Consider the following 10620-nt stretch of genomic DNA (forward strand, 5'->3'; position numbering starts at 1 on the left):
CAGCCTGCTTTCCCTCGCAAAAATACTCATTAGAACCCATCAAATCAGAGTGATGAAGCTTTATACTGAGTGGAGAGGCCAGGATACCAGCTCCGCTTTCTGTGTTTTTCTCCCTTTTTATTAATTAACAAGAATTTAAACCCCTGCATCACTGGACAGCTATCTCTTGACTAATACGGAGATAGCTGACATCAACTTCCGTTAGCGGGCTGCCTCAGATCGAAGCCTTCGATTGTAACTGAAACTATTTGCATAATGATTCCCTTTCATAGACACCGAGATACATAACAAGCCGGGGTCATTGAAATGCAAGTAGCATTCTCGAAATGCGAGGCAATACAGCCCCGAAACGAGCTGCCTAAAGCACAGCTAGGCACAGAGGTTGCATCGCCTTTCGTTCAGATTCCTTTATTTGTATTTATTTTGTATGTGTGCCTTTTCGTGTGTTTGTCTGTTTGTTATTTTCCGGCAAAAGGTTTCGGGAGAAGCGAGACGGAGAAAGGTGGGGGGCGGGGGGAGGTGGGGTGGGGGTAAAGTGGATGGAAGCGGCTGTTTCTGTGTGGGCTGGGGGCATTTGATTTGTTTTTTTTCGCCTGAAGCACCCAAGGACGGGCTAAGAGGGGGTTTGGGGGGGGATGGTGTGGTGTGCGGGGTGAAGAGTTGGAGGGAGACTGGAGATTACCTCGACCCGGAGACCCAACTGGTCAGCACTCTCCGACTGATTCTGCGAGGCGAATCCTGGACCAGCCGACAAGCCGGTGTTAAACTTTCCTATTTCAAGCTACACGAGAGAGTTGAAACAAACACACATACACAAAAAAAAGGATGTAGCAGCTCGTTTGCTTTCTTCCCCCAAATGAAAACATTTATGTGACCTGGGGCACATGCCGAGACTTGGCCGTGGATGTTTATAAAATGCAACATGCCACGAAACAAAACAAAACCAAAAGATGCAAAATAATGGCTTTTGCCTGGATTTCGGTAAGTATGATTGAATCCACTGTTCAGATCAGAAATTGGTAACACGGTTATCAATAGCCAACGGCAGCGTCCCAGTGACATGAGGCACCCTCGCTGTTTTATTTGGAGTGGACACGCGATTCAATGCTGTAGGGGACACGTCCGCGGACACCAGCAACATCAGCCTGATGTTAAAGGATGTGGGGGAACACACATGGAGCCTCAATCTTGGCCAGAATGCTGTGCTAGGGGGTGGGGTGGCGGGAGTGTGTTAAAGAAGGGAGACTGTCGACTTGAGAATTACGTTTTTGATATGAGCTGGACTGGAACTCTAAACCACACACCAAAACAAAGGAACGTGACATTTGCAGTCCGTGCCGCAAAATCTCCGCACAATCTGAGTCTCCCTCTCTCTTTGAAGTCAAGGGCTTGGCATTTTTATAACTAGAAACTTTTTATTTGACAAAACGAAACAAGTGCACTGAAAACGTGGTACATCGAGGAGCGGGTCGGCTGTTGGTATTCACTGTCCATCGCCCAGGAGTAGTTATGGCAAGTTAGAATAAAATATAACTCATTAAACTCTGCTCCCAGTTTTCATGTGACAGCAGAAGCAGAATCTTGCAAACTTTTCCTGAATGGTTAAAAGCAGGAAGTGACGTGCTCGATCCCAGTTTTTAATATTTCATATCTTTCCGAGAATTTAGGAGTACTGCAGTACATGAACTGCAACGCTTCTGGAACTGGTCTGTCACCACATATAATGTTCAGTCTCGGCAGTATCTTGTTCATTAAAACACAATCATGCTCTTTGTTCGAGACAGTACAAGCTCATCTTTTTTCTGAAATCATTCATATTAACTATATTATAAAGTTTGCAACTGTTAGGAAACCGTCTGAGATTGCAAGCCGACTCTTTAAAAAGCTATTTTTAAACTATATTCCTGATCAGAGTGTGTCTACGATTGACTGTTTCAGGCCAGAACACAATTATTTCTGCATATCAAACTGACAAAAGAATTACTTTTAGTTAAATACATTCGAATTTCTCCAACGCAATGCTAGTTCTATATTTTTCCTCCGATTCCCGGCTGAACGGGATCAAAATGGCCAGCTCTTAGGGAGGGTTCGAAGTTTGCGTGTGAATGCAACATCTTTGTACATTAATGGATTTTCTAAGCTGTAGCAGCATGAACGTAAAGATATCACATTACAACTTGGAGTTATGTTCTCGGTAATTTACATGAATCTCCGGCACAAACATTGTCTTTTTTAAATTGAGAAGTTCTTGAAACAGGTGTCATAAAGATTATGTCTAAATATTTTAAGACACTTTACATTGGAGAATCAAATACGTTAACTAAGTTAATCGAATAGAAGAAACGCAGGATGCAACTGGGATAGTTATGTAGCGCTAGCAATAATCGGTCCGGTTCAAAATGTGGCTTCTGATGTTAACCTATTTGATCCTTTAATTAGACCTGAGCGGTTTTTGAAAGTTCTGTAATCTTGTTACTAATTGTGATTCTACTTATTAGAGTTATGCCGAGTTAGGACCTATCAGTATTTTAGACCTGGATGTTTTAACAACTGCGGAGCCACTTAGATTGTTTTACAGTTTGATCAATCATGTTGCTAAATTCTCTTGCAATAATAGTGTTACTATTTTTCTTTTGCCTGAGTCCCAAGGGTTGATGCCCATTGTCGTTGATGATGGGGCTTGAGGACACATCTTAAATTATAAATGCACGGGAAGCTCTCGATTGACAAACCCTTGTCAATAGTAGCGATTACATAAATGTCAAAGTTCGATGTCCACTTGTTTCTGATGTTAACGTTATTTACTCAATGTGTGATGAATGCAGCAAAAGATAATAGAACATTTATAAGCAATTAATGTTTGATATTATTGAAAAAGAATTAAATACAGCCGTTCGGGGCTGTAACCGGGTTCCAAAGCCTCTTTCTGCTTGAGTTCCAGGAGGAAAACTTTCCCAATCCGACTGTCGGATGCTCACTAGAGAAATGCGAGATCTGTTTCATTATGTGGCGAGAGAGATTGCGCTACTTTGAAATGGCGGGGGTCGACGTCTCCGCTGTAGCTGCAGTAAAAATAACAAAGTGACTAACACTGGTTGCTAATGTGGCGCTCACAAACCTAGAGGTAAAGCAACAACTGACAGGAGCTTTGTATTTCTATGGACAAAAAATGACAACGAACCCACAATTCTACACGAAAGTCTGTTTTATTGTGATGTAAAAATGACTTGCACTTAGAAGCAAAAATTAATATCCATTGATCACTGCAAGTGTGTCTGTTATAACTAAACCAATTCCGAAAGCATAGAATTGTCTTGTGGACCAGTGCGCCTCGCTGAAATATATTAATCCCTTTAATTGATTGAGGAGCATGAGTTTTCGATTTTGCTATTGCCGTACATCCTTTAGTATTTATGTGTGGTAAAGCCGCAAAGGCGTTTATACGGATAATTACAGATTGATTGGCGTGGAATCCAATGTCTCTGTGAGCTGCTATCCCGTTGAAAACTTGCACACAGTTTCTTCTCAAGATCTTGGTTGGCATTACAACCTAAGGCCAGTGCAAAGAGAAAACGCCAGTTTTAGTAACAATACCATTTACTTTTCATTCAATTTACAACAATTAGTCTGAGTTTACGGGACCGCAGGGGTGATTACAAGAGTGTAATTTTGTGAGTACTGTCTGGATACCGGAAATATATGAGGACTGTTTTGCAGCAAAGAAATCAATGAGCAAACACCACCTTTCTACATATGCGTGCTGTATCAGGGCATTATGTAACCACTTACTTACGCACCTTTTGCTTAACCCTTTAGATGCCGGGGCATCTAATTGCAGCGTCATATTCTTTCTTGGCAAGCTGCCTTGCACTCTTTTTTAGAAAGGGCGGGTTAATTAATTGTCTACACTATTCGCCCTCCCCCACACAACCCCCCGCCCCCCAACACCCCCAATAGTGTTATTCGGACTTCTGCTGTTTAAATCTCCACACGTACATGCACCACTCATTGATCTGGGTTAAATCTAACTGACCCGAACTGGATTCTTCAAATGTATCATGTTCGAAGTTCACGCCCTCACTGTTCTATGTGCATTGTGTTACAGATTGCTTTGCTTTTCCCTGGTGCTACTTAAGCATAGGCTGTATTTACTCGTAAGCTACTGGTGGCTATGATATTAAGAGTTGTCTCTTCTAAAAATAAAGTTTTAGTCGTGCTATTATAACTATATTTCAGAAGTGACAAAACTCTTTGATTCGTGCTCGGGCGGCCGGAATTGATTCATCCCATCCAATTTGAGAACGACTGTCAGAAATTTGCTAAGCTCCAAAGCTAATTTTGTGATTCATTTTCAAGTAGGTGTTGGCACCTTCTGGAGCACGGCTACAAGGTGAAACAAAAGTTCATGCCTTGAACTCAGTCTTTTAATCAAACTTATCAATTTGATGTAGTGCCTGTCAGAATTTCTGTCTCTATAAACAATTGAATTGTTTTTACTTCGAAAATGTAATCACTAATTAGTTCGGTCTGGCCTTTTATTAGCTCACCCTTTGAAAAAAATACTGAATATTCCTTATGATATTTATGATATATAGTGTTCTTATTATTTATGGCAGTTACATTTTTGTCCCACCTGGAATCTGATCTTGATGCCCACATCGCCTTGTTTTGATATGGTACATATGATGGACGTGGTCGTTTTGAAAGACATGCACAAGTTGTTGAAACTGATTTCTTGCTTAATTTATACGCTAATATCAGGAGGTGGGGTGGGGGGCTCTTGTGGTGCAATGGTAGTGTCCCTACTTCTGAGCCAGTAAGCCCAGGTTCAAGTTCCACCTGTTCCAGAGGTAGGTAATGACAGCTGGGAACAGGGTTGATTAGGAAAATCTCTACGCGGATATCAGACATTGGAAAGTACTGGAATCCCACCTCCCCAAACGGAATGCATTTTCAATATTCAGAGACTGACTGCTCTCAAATTTAACCCTTTCCTACAGTAACTTGCCATCAACACCAGTTGTCCGTACAAGGTGTAAATGCATAACTTTCCAGCAGAGCACCTTTTGCTCAGATTCGGTTTTAAAACTCTACACGATTGTCGTCAAAACAGCAGCAGGTGTGAGCGCACAGCGATGTTTATTTGCATATTGTCAAAGCTGGTTGCTTGCCTCAAATTATTATTTTCAAAGCTACTCTCCCACTTGCCTCTCGGATTTTTTTAAAAATTGTCGTCAAATGACGTTTCATTCACTTTTCGATTCGACGACAGTTTCAGAACCTGATAGAAATTAAAACATGTCCAATGATTCGGGAAATTAAGTAAATATTGAACTGGGTTACCTAGGTTGGCACTGTGGACTTGGTCATCAGGTAGCGAACGGTATTTTTTTATCGTTGTTTTTCTAAGTTTGTTTAAAGTTCTTTGTTTCTGGCCTAATCATAGAAGAAAAGTAAACCTCAGTTCTAGTTATCAATGGACACATTTCAGAGCATTATCAGCTCACGGCTGGTTTTACATTCCTCCGTTGTTAAGTGGGAGTAAAGACATTTAACATACCGGTTAAGAGATTTCTGTTGAAATTGCTGTTTAAACTTGTGCTGGCGTATCCTTTTTTAAAAAAAATATGTAAAGTACCAAAATACATTCTTCATCAGCAGATATCTCACCCTTTATCTGTTTGGTTCATTATACTGTATAAAACTAATACCTCAGCAGCATTTTAAAATCTGGCATCTGTGCTGCTATTCAAATTTCGTTACATAAAAATCGTAATTTGATGACTTTTACAGATTTACACAAACTATGGAATTTAACAAAAATCGGCGAATTGAAGCATTCAGTCGATTCTCTCGGAATGTTGGCCCTCTCTCTATACTTGATTCCTGGTTTAAGTCTTGTGTACAAATATCTTCCCAACATTCCAGTATTTAGGATACCAATTGGATTTAGCTATTGGAGATTGTTTCTCAATTATTTCGAACGCCTCTGATCTAAAAACGATCGCTACATTGTTTACTCTGAGAAAAAAATGCAGAGACCTCTCCCTTAAATTTTGACCTCGCCAATAAACTTTTCTTTGAATTCCATAAGTTTATGTTTCTTTCCAAAAATTAGTTCAGCTTTGTGTAATTAAATTTTAAACCCGAATGTTACAGGAATGAAGGAAGACATGACAAGTTGCCTTCAGTTTCTTTAGAATGAAAATAATCCATTATTACAGCATCTGAAAAGGACGTCCTGAAAATTCAAATAAACACATCACTTTTTTTTAAAATTTAAAATATTCTGCTTTTTGCTGAATACAAATGTGTCAATGTCATGAAATCGGCTTTTAATTCAAATGTCAGGGAAAACTGATAATAGCTGAATTCCTAAAATGTTTTACGGATTATTTGTTTTTGGAACAAAAAAATCTCTCATATGATAAAACGGGTAAACAGTTTAACTAGTGACAAATAAAATATTTAAGATTAGATTGCACTGAATAACAGTAATTTTTGTATCAACATAGTATATGCATAGCCAGCAAATAGCAACGTTAAGTTGTACGGTGTCGAAAGAAATATTAGAAAAGACAGGACTTAAGTTAATATCGGCAAACTATTCATTTGATTGAAATTTAAAAAAGAAATTAGATTTTCAAACTTCTGATGTGTTACTCCATAATATAACGATAAAGACTATTATAATAAGAGATTCGCCGGAAGTTGTTGTTAAAATTAGTTAAACATCACAAAGAAATACTGTTTTATTGTAATGCTTTGCATTGATCGTATTCCAGTTGGGTCACTTGAAATCCTTACTATTTACAATTACTCGTTATTCTGAGCATTTCGCTGCCATGTTTGCCATGTTGTAGCGGCTGATATACAGCAATTTACCAGTTTTAATCCTGATGATTGTGGCTTTACTTTCTTATTTATTTTACAGTATGGAATAATTTACATGCCTGCTATCAATAACCCCTGTCATTTGCAGGCTTCCAATACGCGAGTTTCATATTATTGATCCTTAAAGCTGTTAATCTCTGACATGCAAGACATCGAATAATTTTCACATTATAGAAGGCTGTAATAATTTGAAATCATATTTTAAGCCTCGCAGACTCTCTATTTCAACCTAAAATGACCAAAGGCGCCTAATTAATAATTTGAAACAAGAAGACATTAGAGTGTAAATATTTAATGGGAACAACTCTGCTTGCTTTGCAAATTGTTCATAAAATGTGAAATAAGGGGAGATAATGTACATGAGCAAGTGCAATAATTTCTGTTGCGCCGCAGTCTACATTAGTGGTGTTTGGGAACTAATACTCTGCAGACAATAATAGATCTACCTGGACATTTAGGCTATGCGCTACTTTTATACTTAGGCCTAAATGCAACACGAACCATGGGTTTGTACTCTCTCCTGTGGTTGCTTGTAGCCGCTTTCCACATTGTTAGTGCAGTGGAACCCGGCTTTATGCTCCAGTGCTTAGAGTGGCAAAAATGCAATTATTGTATGACTTCCCCCAACGCCTCCCCCAAGTGGGGTGCCTAATTAAAACAAGTTAATTCGAGCTCCTTATTCAAGCATTGATTTTCGTGAATATCTACGAGAGGGACTGTGGATGATTGCGTGGAATTGAAGTGAAAACAAAAATGAAAGCATAACACTTGTTACTGGTTACAAAATAGTGAGCAAACACAATCTAGAAGGACATGCACGTGTCAGTTTTTAATAATTCACGCATCAGACAGATTCGTTTTAAAAAAGACAACACATATTTCGGGAAAAGCTTTAATACAAGGATTGAAGTCTCAGAGCACTGGTCAACACTGGATATTCATCGAATGTGCCTGTTTAAAAAAAATCAATGCGGGAAATTTGGGATTTGACCTTAGAGTGACAACATGGCTAATATTTATATTGTAATTTTGCAATTAAGTGCGAAGTGACAACGATTTGCCATTCGTGTGAAATCCACGTTGAAACAAGTTACCCACAGATTGAGAGACCAGTTCGTTTTCAATGCGAATTCATGTTGTGGCTACATATTAATAACGCGGAGTTTTGCATCAATTAATCCCCTTTTAAATTAATTGTCACGTGTCTTTTTTAAAGAAGGCAAAAGATCCTCCCGTGTTAGCTGGCGGGCTGCTTGGTCTTGCACCCGAGCCCCTTGCAGTGGAAGAGGTACCATCGGATCACGACTGTTTTATCTATTTTAATTCTGTCACAAAACATATGCGGCAAACTTGCGTTCTAACACAAATAAGATTCGCCTGAGTGAATATCAACAAGAGTCTAATTTTCCATTTACAAGCTGCAGAGACGTAAGGTTGAATGAAGAATATCGACCAGTATGAGAATACGAACAGATGCAGTTTTCGGGCAGGGACTGGCTTCTCCTTTCCTGTGAGGGGTCTATCTATTTCCATCAAAAAATACTTTCACCATCGCCAATACGTACACTGCAGTCTGAGGCCGAGCTGTGTAAACCCATTAACTTGAATCAGGCAAGTATTTGCATTGGAAAAGCATCATTGCCAGAATCTGATGTCAGTGCATACTTTCCGTCGCAACAATAGACAGTTCAAGATACTTTCAAAATTAAACTGCATTTAAACACTTAGTTACCACAGACTGATTTCAAAATATTTAAGGATAATATCTGATTCGATATGTCATCAATGCATCAACTCGAGAGATATTTACACTGGGTGGCACCTGGAGTCCAGCTTGTGTTTGTTTTCTTAGCATAGGGTTCAAGGGAATGAAATATAGAATACTGTACAATACGTCAAAGTCTGCGAAATAGTAATTGAAGATATTTTCAATATTCTTTTCAAAATTATGAATTATATTAATTTCAGAAGCACTTTGTTCTCATTGACACTCGTGTTCTGTTTCTCAAAGAGATCTTTCACAAATGGGAAACTGTCAATATTTAATCTGTATTGTTTACATTTTTCAATGGCACATTGACCTAATTGTTTTTAAGGGACAGGTTCTTTAACGTACAAAGATAAGATATAATTCGCTAAAATACATCGGTGCTTGGCTCAGTTCTTGTGTTTTTTTCTTGACTGACAGATGTGTGTTTTCTTGTGACTAAGTCGCTTCCAAGAAGCTCAACAGGCAAAAAGTACAAAAAAAAGAGTCGCCGGTTAATCTGTTGAAACGGCAGCTGTTGGCTCTTGGAGTGTTGAAGCGTCACCTTTGACATGTCCCTTTTCAATCAGGACAGACCTCCAGCAAATGACCACTGCCAACCCCATAAAAGGAGGGCCATAAGATGCCTGTTCAAGATGCTGCTTAAATGTGCCCTTAACAGTCCTTTTTAGCCCTGTGGAATAACTAATGTCAGCTTTTGGATCCTGACCAGTACTAGTTTGCTCTTAAATATGCTGATTGCACCGTCCCCCCCCCCCCGCCCAAAATAATTAACCCCCTCATCCCCCCAAAATGATTACACAAACACAGGTATTCTTCTGTGTAAGCATTACAGATAAATGTTGGATTTTAAGAATAGGTCAATGAAAACAAATGGAAAAAAAGTTGTATTTTGTCGTAATGTCCATTAAAATATTTTGCCCAACCCAGTATTATCAATTTTTTTCCCTTAAATGTTCGGCAAGTCAACTATGAATCGAAATTTAGAAAAGAAGGCCTGCAGTTGCAAATCCAGTCTAAGCCCATCTGTGGCAAAGACCACTCATAAGCTAATTGATTTTAGACCCCAGTATTTCTATCATATTACACTGACTGGGTTATAGGCGAGTCCGCTTTTGCCCACAATTGTCCCGTCACAGGTATTGCATCAAGCATGCACTACGTTAATAAAATTAAAATCAGAAGCCAGGTTGCAACTCGATGAAATTGCTGTCCACCAGTACGTGAAACACAGTTGTCTTTTACACTGATGATTTAATTGTTACCGAAGATATACTTCAAATAAGCGGTAGGAACAATCGTGGCTATAGACCTATAGGATAATGGCTTAATGATGTTAGTAATGTGTCCATGATGATGCAAAGTGGGCTTTGATTAAACAGTAGATATGTCGTTGCTGCTTTGATGTGATCTGTCCTTCTATTTGCCCTACCATCTCTGATCTGTTTAGCTGTTGTGTTGCGAATGTTATGTCCTGTATTTTATCACGTCAGAATTACTATCATAGTAATAGTGCTCATTTCTCCGAGATAAAAAGAGAGCTTGATTGACTCCTACTCGTGCAAGGGGCTTTTGACAGTCATTCGACACTTTACTCACTTATCCCCTCATTCGACACTACGCTATCCAATCAATTTGACCAATTTCATGTAAATCCGTTCAGATTCAGTCAAATATCATAATCTGTTATGTCATAATTCCGTTCCCTCCCGCGGTTCGCCTGCCAGAACTGAGCCACATTTTCCAAACTCTTGTCTGCCTTCATCTGTTATTGTTAATCTTGGAACAATGGGCACATATGTCCCGCTTTTGCTCAGCACCTTAACGGGACCGTGCACAAAACATGGGCAGTGGCATGTGTCGGGCTAGTGTTCCTTTTCCAAATAAAATCCAATTGCTGCAGTCGTAACTTAGACACGTAGTTGTGTTAATTGTTTGCCGATAAGAATCGACCTTCT

Source organism: Stegostoma tigrinum, chromosome 33 (assembly GCF_030684315.1).
Source record: "Stegostoma tigrinum isolate sSteTig4 chromosome 33, sSteTig4.hap1, whole genome shotgun sequence".
NCBI classification, from domain to species: domain Eukaryota; kingdom Metazoa; phylum Chordata; class Chondrichthyes; order Orectolobiformes; family Stegostomatidae; genus Stegostoma; species Stegostoma tigrinum.